This window comes from Dipodomys spectabilis, unplaced genomic scaffold, assembly GCF_019054845.1.
Source record: "Dipodomys spectabilis isolate Male_0828 unplaced genomic scaffold, ASM1905484v1 ptg000095l, whole genome shotgun sequence".
In the NCBI taxonomy this organism is placed as follows: domain Eukaryota; kingdom Metazoa; phylum Chordata; class Mammalia; order Rodentia; family Heteromyidae; genus Dipodomys; species Dipodomys spectabilis.
The window spans coordinates 13,193,578-13,216,279 of record NW_024870772.1 but is presented as its reverse complement, the minus strand read 5'-3'; positions in this window follow the sequence as shown (position 1 = coordinate 13,216,279).

Below are 22,702 nucleotides of genomic sequence, written 5' to 3'. Positions count from 1 at the left end.
TGCTAATGAGAGGAGATTTCTTTTGCTAAATGATTTAGTTCTTATGTCTGTTTTAACACTTGAAAGGTTACAGCTTCGGGAAAAGAGGAAAGAGCCTTAATTAAAGAATGAATTATTGAATACTCAGCTTTAATTGATGTTGCCCTATGCTGTTATTTTGCATGTTGAGAGATGTTTTATGTGATTCTGTTATCAGAATCACCAAAGACACTTTGACTAGCAAGCCTAAAAAGAAGGGTGGGAGGTTGCTTCTGTCTGATCGCATTCAGCCATTTAAGTTCAAGAATCATCTGAAGCATGGTTTCCATGACAACAAGTCACTAATTGCAAACATAGTAAAGTAAAAAAATAAAATAAAATAAACCAACCTTCCCTGAATTTGGCAGCTATATGAATGATGTCTATCTTTTTTTCCAACAGTGAAATGGCACTTTTTCTTTAGGGAATCCTAAAGTCACTTTCCTGAATTCAAGAAGCTACTCCACTGTCGGATTAATGGTCATCTGACATGGGTGTCAGTTTAAAGGTGTCCAGGTTTGTCAGGCTCTGACTACCAATACCTCACTTCTACTTCAGATAAGAAGAATTGGTCGCAATGAGGAATAGAGGATTTTTTTTCCTTTTGTATCTGTGAGCTACAGTATAGGCAAAGATAGCTGCTGAAGCCTATGAATGAACCAAAGAGATGCTACTAAATTCAAGATTTGCACATCCTTTAGACAAGAGGGGAAAAGAAAACAAAGTGAGGGGAAAAGGTGAGTTAAAACCTAAAGTCAGTCACTTTCTATGGGGCTAGGTGCACATGCTCAATTACTAGCAGGGATTTCTAGATTCTCCACCTGGCGTATTTAAAAACAGCAAAAATAAATAAATAAATAAACCCTTTAGACTTGGAATCCCATTCAACTGATACAATGGTACCATTCAAAATTCACCAATTTATAAAGTGCAGCATATAGTTTGTAAAAATTGTTTCAGCCTGAGTTACCTTTCCCCAGCTCTCTAAGTCTCCTCCCTGGGTCACCAGGAGTGAGCAAGAACATTTTGATAAATTCAGTTTCCATGACGATGAATTAGCCAGTGGAAAGGGGGAGGTGTTGAAAGATCTGCATTCTGTAGAATACACTCGAATGTTTGCCTGTTTTCATTTTTAGCCATTTAGTTCTCATGGCTCCATTCCAGGACTCTTTAATTTGCCAGTAGCTGTTTTTCCTACACAGATTACAGGAGTAATTCATCAGTGAATGTTTCACTCGGCGGTCCCATCTAATGTAAGGAAACATAAAAATGAATTTTTCCAATTATGCCTTTTTGTTTGTTAAGAAAGAATGTAGTAAGCTTCTTTTTGCCCCTTTTATCACAATCTAGCTTTAGCTGTTGTTTTTTCTCCTTTATTTATTGATCATTACCTTATACAGACTACAACTGCAATTTGTAAAATGTTGGTATCTGTTTTTAAGTACCAATAAATTACTGAAAGGCAATGATTTTTGAATTTAGTGGACTGAAACCCCAGAGGGGGATGTAAAAAAGAAAAGGAACATTAAAACACATAGGCCAAGTCCATGTTACAATGAAACACAATGTTCAGGAAAAAAAATTAAGAAAGCAATAGAGCCTTCCTTTTAGTAAATTACTTTAAATTGGCTTATTTATATACAATGGAATCTGTTTGTGTTACATCAGCATTTATCCACTTCCTGAATTTAATGATAAAACTATTTCCTTGGGGGGCAAAGAACGTGATTCCAGTGGTATTGTTTTTTAAATGATGAAAAAGCAAAGCAGAACTCTATTTTCACTAGGGAAAATTGAATATGCAACTATTTTCCTGAAGTAAGACTAATGTTTCCTTGAAAAGTGTATATCCAATCTAGCTTTAATTTGTAAACTCAACAAGAAGCTAATTCATTCTAAAAACTAAGTTCAATTCATGAGATCTTCCCCTTTTCATTCTTTTCAACTAAACTAAGACAAATAACCAGCTTTCAATTTCCAACTCTGTATTCTATCATTGTGCAGTCACAAATTGAAAGAATACTTATAATCATTCCCAAATACTTATTCATTCTTCAAAGCAGGAAGAAATCATACTGGAATGTATTCTAGACCATCAATAACGAGCAAATTGATCAGATATTATCCTAATCTGACACTAAAAGTACAAAGAACCATGAGATTCACAAGAAGTAAAGAAGAGAACTACTTAACATTTATTATGCAAAGCTCTGACAATCAGAGCTACTTTTTGAAAATTTCAATAAATAGTAATGCAAGAATATATTTTTTTTCTGTTACGAACAGCTCTTTGGGGTCACATTTGCTCTGAGAGCTTAATTTCCCTACTAAGAACAGAGAGAACTTTCACACCGAAAAGAATATGGTAATTTTCTTCTCCTCCTTCTTTCTCACACACACACAAAATATTACTAATATTAGTAGATCTCAGAGAATGTACATGATTGAAAATCAAAGTAATTGTTTTAATGAATAAGCACAAGTTGTTTTGCAACCAGCAGACATCTGTAAAAAGAAAACCATACCACATTGGTTTACTCACGTTGATTCAAAATAGTGAGGGCAACAGTGTTAGTTGATGGGAGGGTGGAAAGGGAAAGGCTAATGACGTCTTTGTTCATCTGCCAGAGGCTAATCCTTCTGTTTTTGTTTTTGTTTTTTTGAAATGGGTAATGTGTGTGGGTTCTGCTAACAGTACCAAGCTTCCCTTGGTAGACTTGAGGCTGAATGCAGTAGCTGCATTCAGTTCATATTGATGCTAATACGGTGAGATCCTTTTAACCACTACTGTCTGGGACATAGAAATGGTCTGGCCTACCCCAAGCGACACCTGCCTTCCTTCAAGCCAGTGTGACCTACTACAGGCACCAGGAAGTACAGAAGTGAGCTTGTTAAATGCTAATGTCTACAGCAAGAAATGGATAAACAGTAACTCTCTCCCTCCTATAGATGGAAAGTGTCACAAAACTACTGATCATTAAAAATGGGTACAAATGAGAAGGATAATGGCTTATTGATCTACCCCAGTCAAGTCTGACATCCTTATGCCACCATTTACTGCTGTGTAGACGTCTTTCACCCTTAGCGAGAAAGATTTTTGACAAAGGAAATAATCATGAAACTCCTTGAGTTTGGGGCTAAAACTGGCTAATCATAAGATCCCAAATCTCCAACAGTGTTATTTTATAATAACATATTAAGTGATACACTCAACTACTATGTGTATACCACATAATGTCTATTACTATACCAATATATTCTGAATTCATTCTTCTTAATTAAGCTTATAATAAATGTGAAGGAACTTCAGTCTGATGCTACTCTCAAAGACAAGAAACTACAAGTCCATGTTGTCTCTGTTGCCTGTTTCAAAACTGAAACCTTTGCTTTAATGTCCAGTGATACTTGGTGAAAATTGAGAAGCTTCAATCACTAATAATATTTTAAAGACATGTTACTTTTTATATGTAGAGAGTACCTATACAAAGAGATAACAAATATCATAAATATAGCCATACTTAATCAACATTAAAAGAGATCATATTCAGACAGCAACAATTCATATAAGAATTTAGTGGTTCTTGTAACACGAGTAAAGTACATGTATATTTATGACTCCCCAGAACAGGTGTTTTCTAATATTGACAATCTGTTCCTGAAAAGTTGAATAAAATATTTTTTACTCACTTGGTATTTAAATCACAGAAAGCTTAATGTGTAACTAAATTTTGCAACAACCCTTTTATAATATGAAAACTATCTTCTGTATATCTGCTCTGCAGCTTTATTTTTTTTATACCTATGGCTGAAAAGTGACATATTTAATATCATTTTTAAAACCTTCATGTGCATTTGTTGTTGGAATGTACTCATCTTTTTTTTTTTTTTGCTAAGAGATAATACTAGAAGGTATTATCAAGAGCAAGCAAGGTGAGGCAAGAGATTTAGTCAAGAATTCTGGCATGGTCTCCAGCCTCTTATTTTGCTATCCAAAAATCTAAGTTCACTGGCCACACATATGCACTATTGAACAAAAAGTTGCTCTGACATCTAGTTCAACAAGCAAAAGTCTCTGGCATAAGCAAAGAAAACATCCAATTCTCTATCAAGGATACTTATGTGAATAGAAGTAATAGATTCTGCCTAATTTATGAGTCAGGAATAACTCACATAAAAGTTTAATTTTGGGAGATTGTCTTATAAAAAGCCTTTTTTTGTGATTTACAGCACTATCAGTGCAGTGGTAATAGAGAATAGTCATTCCCTTACAAAACATTTAGGAAATATTTGTTATGCTTTTGTCCCAAATAGTTGACTGAGTAAATAAAGAGTATATATAAAAGTAAAATTAGTATTAGAGGATCCAATGGTTATATTGTAACATAGATAATTATACAAGGACATCAAGAATAACTTTATTGGAAGACTTTGGTAAGACGTTATTGGAGAAAGAACAATTAGATTTACCAATCACTCTCGGGATGAGATAATTAAGGAAAATGTATTCCGTGGATAAGTAAGGAAGGGAAGTAGAAACCACTCTACTAGGTATACTCTATTAGGTAATGATACTATTAGTAGTAGTTCAGTTGCTGATAAATGTGGCTTGAATATCAGCCATTAGATTGGTTGTACAAACAGAAAGGAACAGAAACATGGGCAGAGACCAAGTCAATGAAGATTTTATAGTCAATGTTAACACATTGTCATTATCCTATCTTAATGACCTTTTGAGAGGTGATGCCAACACTTCTGAGGGATGATGAAAGTGACTGTAAATATGGAGAGGTAGGAGTGTAAACTTGTTCAACCACTTTGGAAAGTAGTATGGAGATTTCTCAAAAGACTCCACATAGAGCTCCCCTGTGACCCAGAAATCCCACTTTTGGGCATTGACCTGAATGATCACAAACAAAACCATACTAAAGCTACCAGCACAACTATGTTTACCGCAGCATTATTTACCATAGCTAAGATATGGAGCCAACCCAGATGCCCCTCAGTAGATGAACAGAACAAGAAAATGTGGTATATATACACAATGGAATTCTATGCCTCCATCAAAAAGAATGACATTGCCCCATTTGTTAGGAAATGGAAAAACTTGGAAAAAATTATATTAAGTGAAGTAAGCCAGGCCCAAAGAAACATAGGTCCCATGGTTTCCCTTATTTGCAATAACTAGTATATGTCTGAGACAAGCAGAAAAGGTCAGATAAGTTGATATTAGTCGAAATGAACCTGAAGATAAGGACTCAAATGGTTTTTTTTTCTTGCTATTGTTTCTAACATATTTATAAGATGATTTCTTTGTTGCTTTGTATGTCCCTCCCCCACAGTATAACCCCTGTTTTCACTGTATTTGATGTTGGCATAAGGGAAAAAACAAATTGTTTAAATAGGGATACAGGTGGACCCACTGCAACAATGAGATGCACAAGACATTACGTCGAAAAATGAACTTTACAACTTTGGCAGGGAGGGGGGCAAGATGGAAAGGGACGGTAAGGGGGAAAAAAGAGGAGGTAACAATGCTTTATAAGTAATGTACTCATTACCTTGCTCATGTAATTGTAACCCCTCTGTACGATATTTTCACAATTAAAAACAAAAAAGGGGGGAAGAGGAAAGCATGCTTTGTTTAAAAAAAGATAGTGACTGATTGGGAACAGACAAGTGAAAGAGTGATCAATTCTATAGAACACCCCCCATGTCTATTTTAAGCAATTGGGTTGAGGGTAGTGACCCAAACAGAAAAAGAAATTCTAAATTGTCTTCTTACCCTATATTGGGTAAACATATTGAAATAAAATTGAAGAGATTCCCAGTTGGTACCTAAATAGAAGAGTCTGCATCTCAGTGCCCAGAGATGTCGACTTGGAATTTTGCAATATTATTTATCAACTTAGGAGGTGGGAGGGAAGGGATGGTAGGGGAAAAACAAAGAAGGAAGCAACAATGCTCCATAGGAAATGTACTCATTGCCTTGTTCATGTAACTGACCCCTCTGTATAGTATTTTTACAATAAAAAACATACAAAAATTAAAAAAATAGAAAAGAAGAATAAAAAAGAGTAAATAGCTGTAAATAGTTTTTGAAATCTAACACAAGCCACAGTCAACATAACCACATGTTATTTAGGGGCTGTCCTTAATTATTAAGCAAAGAGAGATTTATGGCTTTATTTTGGTTGGTTTCTCTTTACTTTGTCCTCAAAGCATGAAGAATTCTTTAGGCAATGCTGTTTTAATCCACTGTTCTTAATTAAGCTTATAATAAATGGGAAGACAACATCAGTCCAATGCTACTCTCAAAGACAAGAACTAGAAGTGCAGGTTGTATCTGTTGCCTTTTCAAAACTGAAGCCTTGGCTTTAATGTCAAGCCAAGTGTGTAAATGATATTTGGTGAGAATTGGGAAGCTTCGATCATCAATTAGGTTTTCCTAATAGAAAGGTGTTCTATGCTTTGAAGAAAAGAGAAGAGCAGCAACCAATTGTAGAGGAAGGAAAATGGGCTATGGAGATAGATCAGGAAGTAGTAGCCTTCTTAGCATTTTGCATAGAAGCCTCTGATCAGCTAGAAATATTAGCAAGAACAATCTAATTTAAGGTTGAATATAACCAAAATAGTATTCTTGCTATAGAGCAGCAATAAGGGGTAAGAGGAGGTGTAGCTAGCATCTAGTGAGTAAAGACAGGGGATGTTTCTAAACCTCCTATATGCACAGCACAACACTTAACAATATACAAAATGCTGAAATAAGGATTCAGGTTGATCCATTGTAACAATGAGATGTAACCGGACACTATATGTTGAAAACAAACTTTACAACTTCAGGCAGGGTCGGGGAGGGAGGGGGAAGGAGTTGGAGAGATGGGGAAGGAAGGGATGGTAGGGATAAAATAAAGGAGGTAACAATGCTCAATAGGAAATGTACTCATTACCTTACTCATGTAACTGTGACCCCTCTGCACAGTATAAAAATTATATACAAAAAATACAAAATCATCTGATCCAAAATGTCAAAATGTCAACAGTGCCAGCATCAGTACTGAAGAGAAACTCCAGCTCAGTGGTCCTTCATATATTATAGCACCTGGCATCTCCTCAACAGCAGATTATAATACACACTAAGCATTTTCTCTTCAACCCTCTCACCAAAATTTCATAAGTCTGGTGCTAGAATTATTCTAGGTGCACATTCAGAAACTGATACCCAGAAAAGAAGTATTGTACATTAGGTCATGTGACTGGGTCACAGGAGTAGTAATAACAGAGCTAAGATTCCATAAATGCTATTATTATTATTTTAGTGTGTAAACATATAAAACCATCCAGGTAACTTCACAAGCCCAATTCTCGGCTAACACCAGAATGATAAAGGGTTGTTCCTTTAACTTTCATCCAAACACTGATATATACATATATATACATATACATACATATATACATATGTATATGTACATATGTATCATATATATATCCCAGATGAAGTATAACTTCTATACTTAAATATGTCCTTCAATGTAGATAAAGTGAGAATAAAGTATAATTTATAAAGGAAAAAAGTATCATTCTTAACTTGACAGTAGTGGAATTTGAATTTAGGGCTTCACATTTGCTAAGCAGGCTTTCTACCACTTGAACCATACCATTCTGTCATTCCCTTTTTCTACTGGTTATTTTCAAGATAAGTTCTTGCTTTATGTCCAGCCCAGCCTGTACTGTAGTCCCCTAGTTGTGTCTCCTTTTGTGACTGGGATAGCATGAATGTACCAGTCATTACACTTCCCCTATAGCGTGGGATGACAAACACACAACACTACACCCAGACATTGGTTGAGATGAAGTCTCAAGAACTTTTATGACTAGTATGAGCTCACACCACAATCCCCTAATCTCTGCCTAGGGCATAGGTAGGATTATAACCATCCCTAATGGCCTTCATTTCTTAGGAGAATCTTAAAAACACAATTGCCAGATCTCCTTTAAGAGAAATCTTTTTGTGTTAAAATTCAGTAAAACTTGACTTCAATAACTGCATTAGGTCCTCTCTAATGCTGAGGTCAATAGCTCCTTTTGTAGCAGCTAAGGTTTAAGCATGGCTTCAGGCCTGTGCTAAACTTGAACTTGCAATCAAAGAGATAAAAGTAATCTGACTCTATTGCTTTCACTTTAGGGTCTGAAATTCTTAGCATCTGTTCATTTATCCAATTGTCAGTGATATGCTATTGATTGTTGTTTTTTTTAACAATCTTTTGCATCGATGTGTTTTGAAAGGTGTTTTCTTCTCTTTAAATCTTCCTTCAGGGAAGCTGAAACATAAACTGTTGAGTATATATGTCTGTGGTGTTTAAAAATCCTGCAACAGCAGCAAATGCTGACACGTGAGTCCACATTTTATCCTAATGTTTTAACAAAATGTTTATGGAAATTCTGGGGTCCTTAATTTTCAAAACAAATCTGTGTTTGTTTTGCTGTGTTTTGCAGTACTGAGGTTTGAATTCAAGGGCCTTATACTCACTAAGTATGCTACCACTTGAGCCATGCATCTAGCCTTTTTGCCTTTATATATTTTTCAGATTGGGTCTGTCACTATTGCCAGTGCTAGCCTCAGGCCTTGATCCTCTTATTTCTACATTCCACTAACTTGAGACAAAATCTTACTCACTTGTTTGCTCAGACTGGCCTCAAACAGAGATCCTCCAATATCTGCTTCCTGCATGAGATGTGATTAAAGTGCAGTTGTATATCACCATTCCTGGCCTAATAATTGTATATTGAGTGAAGAGGAGTACAGTATAAAAATGGAAATCCTATGTTACAGTGAGTAGAAGGTCAGAATTTACTGTCAAATCAGTCTCAGAATCCCTAATGCACCATTTATTTATTATGTGACCTTGACAAAGTCATTTGATTACCCTGAGTCTTCATTACCTTTCCCATAAAAAGAGGAACATAAAGGGACCATCAAAAAAATTAAATGTATTTTTGTTTTATACTACCATATACAGAGCACTATTGTTGACAGAAAGGATGCAAAGCACTATTGTAGGCAGTAAGGACTATCCTCATGAAGCACCTAATGCAAATAAATTGAAATACAATCTCAGACAGCAACAATTGCTTCAAAGAACATAGTTCTAGATAAGCTGGTAGTGATTGGCAAGAGTTAGGGGTTGAACTTTGGAAAGCAGTATGGGGGTTCCTCAAAAGACTCCACATAGAGCTTCCCTATGACCCAGCAACCCCACTTTTGGGCATTTACCCAAATGTTCACAAACAAGACCATACTAAATCTACCAGCACAACTATGTTTATTGCAGCATTATTTACTATAAGATATGGAACCAACCCAAATGCCCCTCAGTAGATGAACGGATCAAGAAAATGTGGTATATATACACAACTGAATTCTATGCCTCCATCAGAAAGAATGACATTGCCCCATTTGTTAGGAAATGGAAAGGCTTGGAAAAAATTATATTAAGTGAAGTAATCCAGGCCCAAAGAAACATAGGTCCCATGGTTTCCCTTATTTGCAATATCTAGTATATGTCTGAGTCAAGCAGAAAAGGTCAGATAAGTTGATGTTAGGGAAATGACCCCTAAGATATGTATTCAAATGTTTTTTTTCTTTCATGCGATTGTTTCTAACACATTTATAAGATTATTTCTTTGTTGCTTTGTATGTCCCTCCCCCACAGTATAACCCCTGCTTTCACTGTATTTGATGTTTGGTATAATTTGTGGAGAGGAAGGGGAAAACAAATTGCTTAAATGGGATACAGTGGACCCACTGCAACAATGTCAAAAACAAACTTTACAACTTTGGGGGGATTAGGTAGGAGGGACGGACGGGGGGGGGGGGGGGAGGATGGGAAGCAATGGGAAGGGGAAACAAAGGAGGAGACTACAATGCTTGGTAAGAAATGTACTCATTATCTTGCCCATGTAATTGTAACCCCTCTGTATAGTACTTTCACAATAAAAATTTAAAAAATAAAAATATTTTTAAAAAGAGTTAGGGCTTGAAAAGCCTTTGAGAACTACTACAATTTGGACTTTGTGTTCTTCAAAGGCCCTTGTTAAAGTCTTGATCACCCGGGTAGCTACTGGGAGGCAATAGAAACTTTAGGAGATAAGGCTAGTGGAGAGTCTTTAGGTCACTGAGGTCATGTCAGTAGATAGTGATACCTGATCAAACAATAGAAAAGAGAATTCAAAGGGGCTAGCAGAACTGTGGTCCTTATTTTCTCCTTATTTCTCTTCCTGGCCATGAGGTGAGTGGTTTTGTTCTACCACAATCTCTTGTGTAATGTGGTATCACCTAAAGCAACAGAACCACATTTTCATCAGCTGGAACCTGTAAATTTTTCTGTGAAAATAAAAGTTTTTCTCTTGATAAGTTGATGACTTCAGGTATTTGTTATAACAATGGAAAGCTGAGTAAGGCAAGGAGTAATAATAGAGAAATGAAAGATGAGGTATTAATCCATGTGGATATTTCGAGGAAAAAAATTTCAAGCAGAGCAAATGAAACATCTTTAGGCAGGGATACTCTGGAAATTTTCAAAAAAAGAAAAAGAAAACAAAACCAAGATCAGCAAGACTGATGATCAGTAGTTTATAATTTTGGTTAAAATGGTACTAACTAGGAACTAGGAACTAACTCATGCAGGAAATATATGCCATAGTAGTAGTTTGCATGTTATTCCCACTGTGATGGAAGACTGGGGACATTTGTGAATTGGGAAGTATTTGTTATGCTCCAGTGATGTTTGGAGGATCACTTGGCCTTTTTTGTGGAGAGGAATCTTTTTTTCTTTTTTTATTAATAAGCTTTTTTATTGTGAAAATACCGTACAGAGGGGTTACAATTACCTGAGCAAGATAATAAGTACATTTCTTATCAAGCATTGCTGCCTTCTCCTTTGTTTCCCCTTCCCATCCCTTCCCATCTCCCCCCCCCTCAAAGTTGTACATAGCATCTTGTACATTTCATTGTTGCAATGGGTCCACCTGTATCCCTATTTAAACAATTTGTTTTTTCCCTTCCCCTCCCCAAATTATACCAACATCAAACACAGTGAAAACAGGGGTTATACTGTGGGGCATGGGCATACAAAGCAACAAAAATATCACAATATAAATATGGTAGAAACAGTAGCAAGAAAGAAAATCCCTTGACTCCTTATCTTGGGGTTCATTTTACCTAACATCAACTTATGTGACCTTTTCTGCTTGTCTCAGACATATACTAGTTATTGAAAATAAGGGAAACAATGGGACCTATGTTTCTTTGGGCCTGGCTTACTTCACTTAATATAATTTTTCCAAGTCTTTCCATTTCTTAAATGGGGCAATGTCAGTCTTTCTGATGGAGGCATAGAATTCCATTGTGTATATATACCACATTTTCTTGTTCTATTCATCTACTGAGGGGCATCTGGGTTGGTTCTATATCTTAGCTATGATAAATAATGCTGCAATAAACATGGTTGTGCTGATAGCTTTAGTGTGGTCTTGTTTGTGATCATTTAGGTAAATGCCCAAAAGTGGGATTGCTGGGTCATAGGGGAGCTCTATATGGAGTCTTTTGAGGAACCTCCATACTGCTTTCCAAAGTGGTTGAACAAGTTTACACTCCCACCAACAATGCAGTGGGGTTCCTTCTGTCCACATCTCCTCCAGCATCTGTTGTTATTACAGTTTTCGATTATAGCCATTCTAACTGGGTTAAGGTGGTATCTCAGTGTTGTTATGATTTGCGTTTCTTTTATGGCTAGAGAGGTGGGGAGAGGAATCTTGAATGAACATATTGGATAAGCAAATGGAGGCCAGTGCAATCGTGCAGGCAAGAGATGGTAGAGCTTAAAATATGACAACCTCTTATGGAAATAGCTAAAAGTGGTAAGAGACGATGAAAAGGAACATAACTTCTAATAGAGACTGAGTTCTGAGAAATAGGAATGATTTTTTAAGGGTTTGGATTAAACCTCTACATGAAAGGAGGTGTTATTTTCTAAAATGGGAAAGACCAAAGCAAGAATAAAAAGGAGAGGAACTATAAAGAGGTTAGCCAGAGATACTATTTAAACATCCATGTTGGAATACTAAATAGACCAGTGGATATTTAGCATTCATTCAGGAAAGAGGTCAAGAATGAATATGGAAACTTGAGGATTCACAGGATGTAAAATATACCTAAGCTGCAAGGACTGAGTGAGAGTTTTATAGGAGTATGTTAAAATAAAAAAGAAGTCTACAGTCTGAGCTCAAGAGGTCTACAGTATTTAGATGTCAAGAAGACAAGGATAATGCCAAAAATTATATCCAGGAAGTATGCTAGAGCCAGATGAATAAAGTGCTTCAAGAAAGAGGTCCTGACCTACTGGCATCTGCTTCAGTGAGATGAATGCAGAATTGCTCCTAGGCAAAGGCAACACAGGGCCCATTAATGACTCCAAGGAGAAAATATTCCATAGGCTGATGGAAACCAATTCACCTTATTTAGTGGAGTGGGTTCAAGAGAGAAGTAGGAGCTGGGCGTCAGTGGCTCACTCATGTAATCCTAGCTACTCAGGAGGCTGAGATTGAGGATCATGGTTCAAAGCCAGCCCTAGCAAGAAAGTCTATGAGACTTTTATCTCCAATAAACCACCAGAAAACTAGAAGTGGTGCTGTGTCTCCAGTGGTAGAGCACTAGTCTTGAGCTAAACAGCTGAGGGACAGCACTCAGGCCCAGAGTTCAAGGCCCATGACTGACAAAAAAGAAAAAAAGAGAGAAGTAGGAATGGAGCTAGGTACAGGGGCTCACACCTGTAATCCTAGCATTCTGGAGACCTAGATCTGAGGATCAACATTCAAAGCCAGCCCAGGCAGACAAAGCCTTAGACTCACCTCTAAGAGCAAAAAGCCCTAAGATGAAGTGTGGTTCAAGTGGTAGAGCACCATCCTTGAGCAAAAAAAAGAGGTAGAAGTAGTCTCACAATCACTTTGAAGAATTCAGACCCAGTGTCCTCTCTCCAGACATCCTACCAATTTGTCTCTTAAACACCCAGAGCACTTTCTACTAACATCATATTGGGGATCCAGCCTTTACTTGTGGGCCTGTGGGGCACATTCTTCTGAATCCTAGCACATATCTAACTCATTTCTCTTTTTTAGCAATGAATAATAGAAGATCAGTAATAAGAACAAAGAGAAAAATCAAACAGTATCAATGAGAATTAGACAATGCAAATATCTGACTTGAATAATGAATACCCAAAAGATACTTTTAATTCATAAATTATTTACATATGCACTATTAACCATCTTGTACAATTTGTTCTTTGTAGAAATGGTCATATTCCCACTTCAAGTGAGAAAGTGTTCTGCCTCAAGAACAAATTAAAATGTTTTCTTCATAGAAAATATGCAAAGGAAGAAAGAGAGCAAAATATTTCTTTAAGCACATATTTAATTCAAACAAGAAATACTTTGTTGTACAACTACCCATAGCTATTACTGGGTTGATATTGGGTAATATAAGAGAAATTAGAATAATTATGATTGTTGATCTCTGAGTATTTATAGCCTACTAAGGAACAGATGTCAACCAGATCTGCAGTAGTAACATATTAAAAGTATATAGGCTCTGGTATTGATGGCTTATACCTATATTCCTAGCTACTCGGGAGGCTTGATCCTCAGATCAAGGTTCAAAGCTAGCCTTATCAGGAAAGTCCTTGAGACTTCAATTAACTACCAAAAAATAAATAAAATCTCGAGGTACAGTTGTGGCTCCAGTGGTAGAGCACTAACCTTGAGCAAAACAGCTCAAAGCCTCGACAGAGTCTAGGTACAGAATTCAAGCCCCATGACCAACACACACACACACACACACACACACACACACACACACACACACACACACGTATACAGCAAAAAGGAACAGAGAGAAGGAAGAAAGAAACAGAAGTAACACAACCAAGTCTCACTGTGGGTAATACATATAAAAGATAAACCTTTTTTGGCCTGGATCTTTTCCACAAACCAGGTAAAATCTCTTCTAGAAGTTTAGAATAAGGAGAGACTCTCAAACAAGACGTAAAGTCAATAAGGTATTATGGTAGCAGATATGAAAGAACTCTGTTTGATTTCCTAATGAATTCATCTTTCTTATTTCCAGATTAGTGGAAACAAGAAATAGTAAACTTCTTTACCCTTTCTTTGTAAAAGAAGAACTAAGCAAAAAATCATCATCAAAAGAAATATGCAAAGAGTTCCGGGAAGATGGCGGAGGAGAAGCTGGAATCTGAACAAGCTCTTGCATAGAAAACAGTTTCAGAGTTCCAGTGAACAGTCCCAAGCCAGAGAATCACACCAAGTGTGCCATCACAGGACAGAGAGTTAGTCAAGAGAGGGGAAGCCAAGCAGACACATCTGAGCAGCTGCCGCTGCGGCGGCAGGGTCGCAGCGGCGACCACCGCCGCGGAGGCATACCTGAGACGCAGTCCGGGACGAAGGAGCCAGACGCAGCAGACAAGCGGATTCTACTCAACACCAGCAAGAACCGACAAGGAACGGACAACTTCATCCTGCACTTTGCAGACCAGAGACGACCCGGGATCCAAGACTCCGCGTGAGTAGAAGCCCCGCTTCCTCAATCCTTCTCTGGGAGCAGAGGAGGGAAGGCCACCCCTCCCCCCCCCAGCACCGGTGATCTCCATCTTGGATACCGACAAAGCTCGGAGGAGCGGCTAGCTCCAGCTCAGGCCTTGGAATAAAACGAGTCATTTAGCAGGTCACAAGAACTTAACGGCGAAGTGACCTCACAGACTCAGTTCCATCCAGGGAAAAGTCACCCAGCTCAGGCGCCAGCCATTGGAGTGGCTCTCCTCACTGGGTAACCAGAGCCAGAGGCTGCCCCTCCCTCTAGCAGCCACCACAATCAATTGAAAAACAGAAACCCTGAGAATGGCTCCAGGCTGGGTGCTGTGAGTTTTTTTTCACAAAATAGCCCCAGGGAAAAGCTACTGTTTGTTGAAAGGCCTCAACTCTACCCAGAACCTAGCCTCATCACTGCATCCCCCTCTTTTGTGATTCTCAAAGCAGATCACCCTCCCAGTAAACTAATCTGGGAGGGGGATCTCAAAATCTTGGGTAAAGCAGAGCATTTTTCTGCCTGTTCCAACAAACTGACTTAAGAAACCAATCAAGCCACAGGACCTCAAGCTGACCAGAGACTCCAACCAGACTCTGGTTACAGACAAAAGGGAGATACAGGACTCTTCCCACCCCTCCCAAAAAAAAAAAAAAAAAAAAAATCAAAGAACTTTTTTTTCTTCTTCTTCTTTTCTTCTTTTTTTCTTTTTCTTGTTTTGTTTTTTTTCGTTTTTTGTTACCTTATATATATATATATAAATTTTTTTTTTGCTTTTCTAAAACTTTTATTAATCTTTAATTTTTGCCTCTTCTGAAAAAATAATTGTTTTCCATTAACTTTTTTTTTTTCTCCTCTTATAATTTTTATTTTAGGAATACGTGAATGTGTGTTTTCTTTTCTTTTCTTGTCTTCTTTCTCTTTTTCTTTCATTCTTAATTATCTTTTTGTTTTTTTTTTCTAGCTCTACTGAACTTCCGATCTTTTCTTCTCACTTTCCTATCCTTTCCATCTTTTCCTCTTTGTTCATCTTTATGTGACTTAACTCTTGTCCTGCACATCCTCAGATAAACCCGTAGTTAACCAGTAGACCCTATCCCCCATTGTGTACACACTTAATCCACAAACTTATTACCCAATTCAAAACCTCTGAGACTTAAATTCATTAATAGCAGTACTAACTCTTTATACCTATATAATATTTTAAGCATTTTTTTAAAGTTTTTCTCATCTCCTCTATGTCCCTCCCTTTCTCTCAACATATTCATATTCCTCTATAAATAGATGGTCTTTTAATCTCTAAAATAACATTAATTTTTACGTTTCTATTTTTTTTTCTGGTCTCTTTTCATTCCCCTTTCCCTTTCTTCTTTTTCTCTCTCTCTCTACTTACATCCTACCCAACCTATTTCCTGCATTGTGATTAGGACATAGTTAACCCTCCCTGTGCCTCCCCACACCAATCTATTCCTATTTTTTACCCACATCTCTCCCTAACCCTAATAATTTCTGGTTTTCCAAATTCTTCTCTGCGGTTCGAAGTCCTTTAATGTATAGTTGTTTGATGTCGAATAGATGTATCTGTTGAACTAGATTGTATCTGTAGACTATTGACTGTACAAATGCAAACTTTGGTTGATGGTTGCCTTAAGATAGTGTTCTAGCACAAAACTGGTGCTACCTTCATCTCAAATGGGCAGAGTAAGCCGGAAAAACACAAGAAAAATGGCAAATTCGGTTATCTCAATTCCCAATCCTGATAATCAGGGGTTAGAACAGATAATGAATAATCCAGAGGAGAGTTCCCAAACAGCTCTACAAACACTGGTGGCAAACATGATAAATGAAAAGTTTGACAACGTACAAAGGACTCTGTATGAGCGTGATAGGGAGAGAGAGGAGGCATCCCAGAAGTTTATACAGGAATATCATAAGCGTGAGGAAGCTACTCAAAAACTGATACAGGATTTGCGTGAACAACTTGAGAATACTCAAAGAGAAAGGGAGGAATGGCGTGAGCAGGCTGAGAGCACTCAAAGAGATCTGCAGGAATCCCACGAATGGGAGGAAGCTAATCAAAGAGTAATACAGGAATTGAGAGACCAGGTAGAAAACACACAAAGATCACTAAAGGCATTCATGGAATCCATTAACAAAGAGCTGAAGGAAGTCAGGGAGACCACAAAGGGAATGCTGAATGGAACCCAACAGAAGGAATGGGAGCCCAAAGAAACCATAACCAATCAACTAAGTGATTTGAGGACAAACACTGAACACCAAATTAAGGAAGTAAAGAAATTCATACAAGACCTAAAACAGAGCTTCAACAAAGAACTTGAAGCCATCAAAGCTGACCAACTAGAAGGAAAAGAGATAAAAAACAAAGTAGAGAGTCTTGACAGCAGGTTAGACCATGCAGAAGATCGAATCTCAGGGATTGAAGACAGCCTAGATATTATAGAGAAAGAACATACAACCATCCAAGACAAGTCCAAGAAATATGATAGATCTATCCAACACCTGGAAGACACCATCAGAAGGCCTAATCTAAGGATAATGGGTGTAGAGGAACACCTAGAAACAGAAGTTAATGGTCTAGGAAATCTGTTTAACAGGATCCTAGCAGAGAACTTACCAAACATGCAAAAAGATAGGCCTGTCCAGATACAAGAAGCCTTTAGAACCCCAAATAGACCAGACCAGAATAGGACATCCCACCGTCACATTATAATCCACACAGGATCAACTCAGAACAAGGAAAAGATCCTTAAAGCTGTCAGAGAGAAAAGGGTAATCACTTCTAAAGGGAAACCAATTAGAATCACCTCAGATTTCTCAGCAGAGACAATCAAAGCAAGAAGAGCCTGGAATGATGTATGCCATGCCCTAAAAACAAACAACTATCAACCAAGAATACTGTACCCAGCTAAACTCTCCTTCATAACTGAAGGCCAAATAAAAACCTTCCATAGCAAAGAAAAATTGAAACAATACATCTCCACCAAACCAGCCCTACAAAAGATTCTTAAAGATGTCCTACACATAGAAAACCAACAAGACCGCAATAAAGGCCAAGAAACTGCACCCAAACTGAGAATCCAAGAACCATAGGAAGAACCCAGTTTTCGCAGCCCCCAAGAAGGTAGATAACATGGCAGGAACTCCCAAATACCTCTCAGTCCTATCTCTTAATGTTAACGGACTGAACTCTCCAATTAAGCGACATAGACTGTCTAGTTGGATTAAAAAACAAGACCCTTCTATCTGCTGCCTGCAGGAGTCACATCTTGCCCGTAAAAACAAACACATTTTCAATGTTAAAGGCTGGAACAAAATCTATCAAGCAAACGGACCGCATAAACAAGCGGGAGTTGCAATCCTAATATCAGATAAAATAGACTTCAAATTAAAATTCGTGAAAAGAGATAAAGAAGGTCGCTACATACTAATTAAAGGATCTCTCCTTCAGGAGGATATTACAATTCTAAATATCTATTCGCCAAACAATGGAGCACCCAAATTTATCAAAGAAACACTACTTTCCCTCAAATCCCATATAGATCCAAAGACATTAATCGTTGGGGATTTTAACACACCACTCTCCCCACTAGATAGATCAACTCGGCAAAAACTCAACAGAGAAACCGCAGATCTAAACAGCTGCATAGATCAACTAGACTTAACAGACATCTACCGAACATTTCACCCAGCAGCATCAGAATACACGTTTTTCTCAGCAGCACATGGAACGTTTTCTAAAATAGACCACATTTTAGGCCACAAAGCAAACTTGTCTAAATTCAGAAACATTGAAGTTATACCTTGCATTCTCTCTGACCACAAGGGAATAAAGTTAGAACTCAACACCAAAAGCCACCAAAGAAAGTCCGGTATCACATGGAGGCTGAACAACACACTGCTGAATCATGAGTGGGTCATGGAAGAGATTAGAAAGGAAATTCAAATGTTCATGCTATTCAACAAAAATGAACACACAAAATACCAGCTCCTCTGGGACACAGCAAAGGCAGTACTCAGAGGCAAGTTTATAGCTCTGAGCTCCTACATCAACAAATTGGAGAGATCTGAAACTAACAATTTAATGACACATCTAAACCTCCTTGAAAAAGAGCAGCAAGATAAACCCCAATCCAGTAAACGGAAAGAAATAATCAAAATTAAATCAGAATTAAATGAATTAGAATCCAAAAAAACTATAGAAAGAATCAACAAAACAAAGAGTTGGTTCTTCGAAAAACTTAACAAAATTGACAGACCCTTAGCAAATCTTATCAGAAAAAGAAGAGAACACACCCAAATTAATAAACTCAGAGATGAGAATGGAAACATCACCATGGAAACAACCAAGATTCAGAACATTATAAGGGAATACTTCTCAAAACTTTATGCTAATAAGTTTGAGAACTTGACAGAAATGGACCTCTTCCTAGCAAATATTGACATGCCAAAACTAAACCAAGATGAGGTAAACTATCTTAACAGGCCCATATCAAGCATTGAAATAGAAACAGCAATAAGAGACCTCCCAGCTAAGAAAAGTCCAGGACCAGATGGTTTTACAGCGGAATTTTACAAGGCCTTCAAAGCAGAGCTCACACCAATTCTCCTCCAACTCTTCAATGAAATTGAAAGAGAAAGCTCACTACCGAACACATTCTATGAAGCCATCATAACCCTCATCCCAAAACCAGGCAGGGACTCATCAAAGAAAGAGAACTATAGACCCATTTCTTTGATGAACATTGATGCAAAACTTCTCAACAAAATTTTGGCCAATCGACTTCAACAATTCATCCAAAAAATCATACACCACGATCAAACAGGATTCATTTCAGGGATGCAAAGCTGGTTCAATATACGCAAATCAATTAATATTATTCATCACATCAACAGGAGCAAGAATAAGAACCACATGGTTATCTCAATAGACGCAGAAAAAGCATTCGACAAGATCCAACACCCCTTTATGATGAAGGTTTTGGAAAAATTAGGAATCCATGGAGCATTCCTCAATACAATAAAGGCTGTATATGACAAACCTACAGCCAGCATTATACTCAATGGTGAAAAACTAAAGCCATTTCCTCTTAACTCAGGAACAAGACAAGGATGTCCACTCTCTCCACTTCTCTTCAATCTAGTATTAGAATGCCTAGCTACAGCAATAAGACAAGATGCAGACATAAAGGGGATCCAAATAGGGAAAGAAGAAATAAAACTCTCCCTCTTTGCAGATGACATGATCTTGTATTTAAAGAATCCCATAGACTCCACTCCCAAATTACTCAAGCTGATTCAAAACTTTGGCAAAGTAGCAGGTTATAAAATTAACCCCCCAAAATCAATGGCTTTTCTGTATGCCAACAATGAGAAAAGTGTGGCTGAAATTAGGAAAGCAACTCCATTTGTAATAGCCCCACAAAAAATAAAATACCTAGGAATTAACTTAACTAAAGAAGTGAAGGACCTCTATGATGAAAACTTTAAAATCTTGAAAAAGGAAATCAACACAGAACTTAAAAAATGGCAAAACCTCCCATGCTCCTGGATTGGAAAGATTAACATCGTGAAAATGGCAATACTTCCCAAGGCTATCTACAAATTCAACGCAATACCTATCTAAATTCCACCCTCATTCTTCAAGGAAATAGAAGAGGCAATCCAAAAATTCATATGGAACAATAAAAGACCCCGAATAGCAAAAACGCTCCTCAACGGAAAGAACACTGCTGGAGGAATATCAATACCAAATTTCAAACTCTACTATAAAGCCATAGTAATCAAAACAGCTTGGTATTGGCATAAGAACAGACCTCAGGACCAATGGAATAGAATTGAAAACCCAGAAATGAACCTACAGACCTATAGCCATCTAATCTTCGATAAGGGAGCTAAAACAATAGAATGGAAGACAGACAGCCTCTTCAGTAAATGGTGCTGGCAAAACTGGTTAACTACATGTAGAAAACTAAAGCTAGATCCTTATATATCACCCTGCACCAGAATCAACTCCAAATGGATCAAAGACCTTGAACTCAAAGCAGACACTCTGAAAACATTACAGGATGGAATAGGAGAAACCCTGGGTCTCCTTGGCTCAGGCCGAAATTTTCTGAATAGAGACCCGGAAACACAACAAATCAAAGAAAGGTTGGACAAATGGGATTGTATAAGGTTGCAGAGCTTCTGCAGGGCAAATGACATAGCTAGCAAGATCAATAGAAAGCCCACGGACTGGGAGAAGATCTTTACTAGCCATACAACGGACAAGGGTCTCATATCTAAAATAAACTTGGAACTCAAAAAATTAAACCACCCAACAACAAATCCTCAAAGAAACAACTGCCCAATAAGTAAGTGGGCGAAAGACTTAAAGAGAAGCTTCTCTGAAGAAGAAAGAAGGATGGCCAATAGACACATGAAGAAATGTTCAACATCCCTAGCCATAAAAGAAATGCAAATCAAAACAACATTGAGATATCACCTCACTCCAGTTAGAACAGCAAAAATCAAGAACTCTAACAACAACAGATGCTGGAGGGGATGTGGACAGAAAGGAACCTTACTTCATTGTTGGTGGGAATGTAAACTTGTTCAACCACTTTGGAAAGCAGTATGGAGGTTCCTCAAAAGACTCCACATAGAGCTCCCTAATGACCCAGCAATCCCACTTTTGGGCATTTACCCAAATGATCACAAACAAGGCCACACTAAAGCTACCAGCACAGCTATGTTTATTGCAGCATTATTTACCATAGCTAAGACATGGAACCAACCCAGATGCCCCTCAGTAGATGAATGGATCAAGCAGATGTGGTATATATACACAATGGAATTCTATGCCTCCATCAGAAAGAATGACATTTCCCCATTTGTTAGGAAATGGAAAGGCTTGGAAAAAATTATATTAAGTGAAGTAAGCCAGGCCCAAAGAAACATAGGTCCCATGGTTTCCCTTATTTGCAATATCTAGTATAGGTATGAGTCAAGCGGAAAAAGTCAGAGAATGTGATGTTAGGAAAACGAAACCTCAAATATGTATTTTAATGTTTTTGTTTCTTTCATGCATGTGTTTCTAACGCATTTATAAGATTATTTCTTCGTTGCTTTGTATGTCCCTCCCCAACAGTGTAACCCCCGCTTTCAATATATTTGATGTCAGTATAACATGTGGAGGAGATGGGGACAAACAAGTCGTTTAAGGATTCAGGTGGACCTGTTGCAACAATGAGAAGTACAAAAAGTCATGTCAAAACCAGCTTTACAATGTCGGTGGGGGGGGGAGGGGGGGTATGATTGGGTGGGAGGGAGGGGGGAGGCTGGGAAGGGAGGTGAAGGGTAAACAAAGGAGGAGGCTGCAATGCTTGGCAAGAAATGTATGCATTATCCTGCCCATGTAATTGTAACCCCTCTGTACAGTATGTTCTCAAATAAAATAAAATAAAATTTAAAAAAAAAAAAAAAAGAAATATGCACTAAACAATTCTAAAATGCTTCTAGATGTGTAATGTGTTATGTGTCCCCACACTAATCAACAGGGAACACTGCATGCTCACCAAAGAGCTGAAATTTCCTATCTGCAAGGGACTAGAGTTCCTCTGGGGGAAATCCCGGCACTGGGTTCATTGTGAGAAGCAAGACCTTCTCTGTCATTAAGAGAATGGCTGGGATGAATCCTGTGGCAAGCGTTAAATCAGCTACTTCAAACTGCAGTCATCTTTGTTGGTAACCAACATAAACCTTCTTGGTCATCTATTCTCTCTGTCCTCCAAACTGCTTACTACTTATTTTCACCAAGCCATGCCTCATTCTTCTCCTCACATCTTTCAACTCTGTTCTCTGCAACCCTAATCTGTTAAATCTACACCTCAAACTTTCTAAACAATCCACAAAAGTTCTAATCTGAGGTCTGTGAATTACATTGCAAAAGATTAGGAAAACATTTACAAATACATAAATTAGTCTATCAATTAGTATAGCAGGAAAATAGAATCTGTTTGTGCTTGAGGC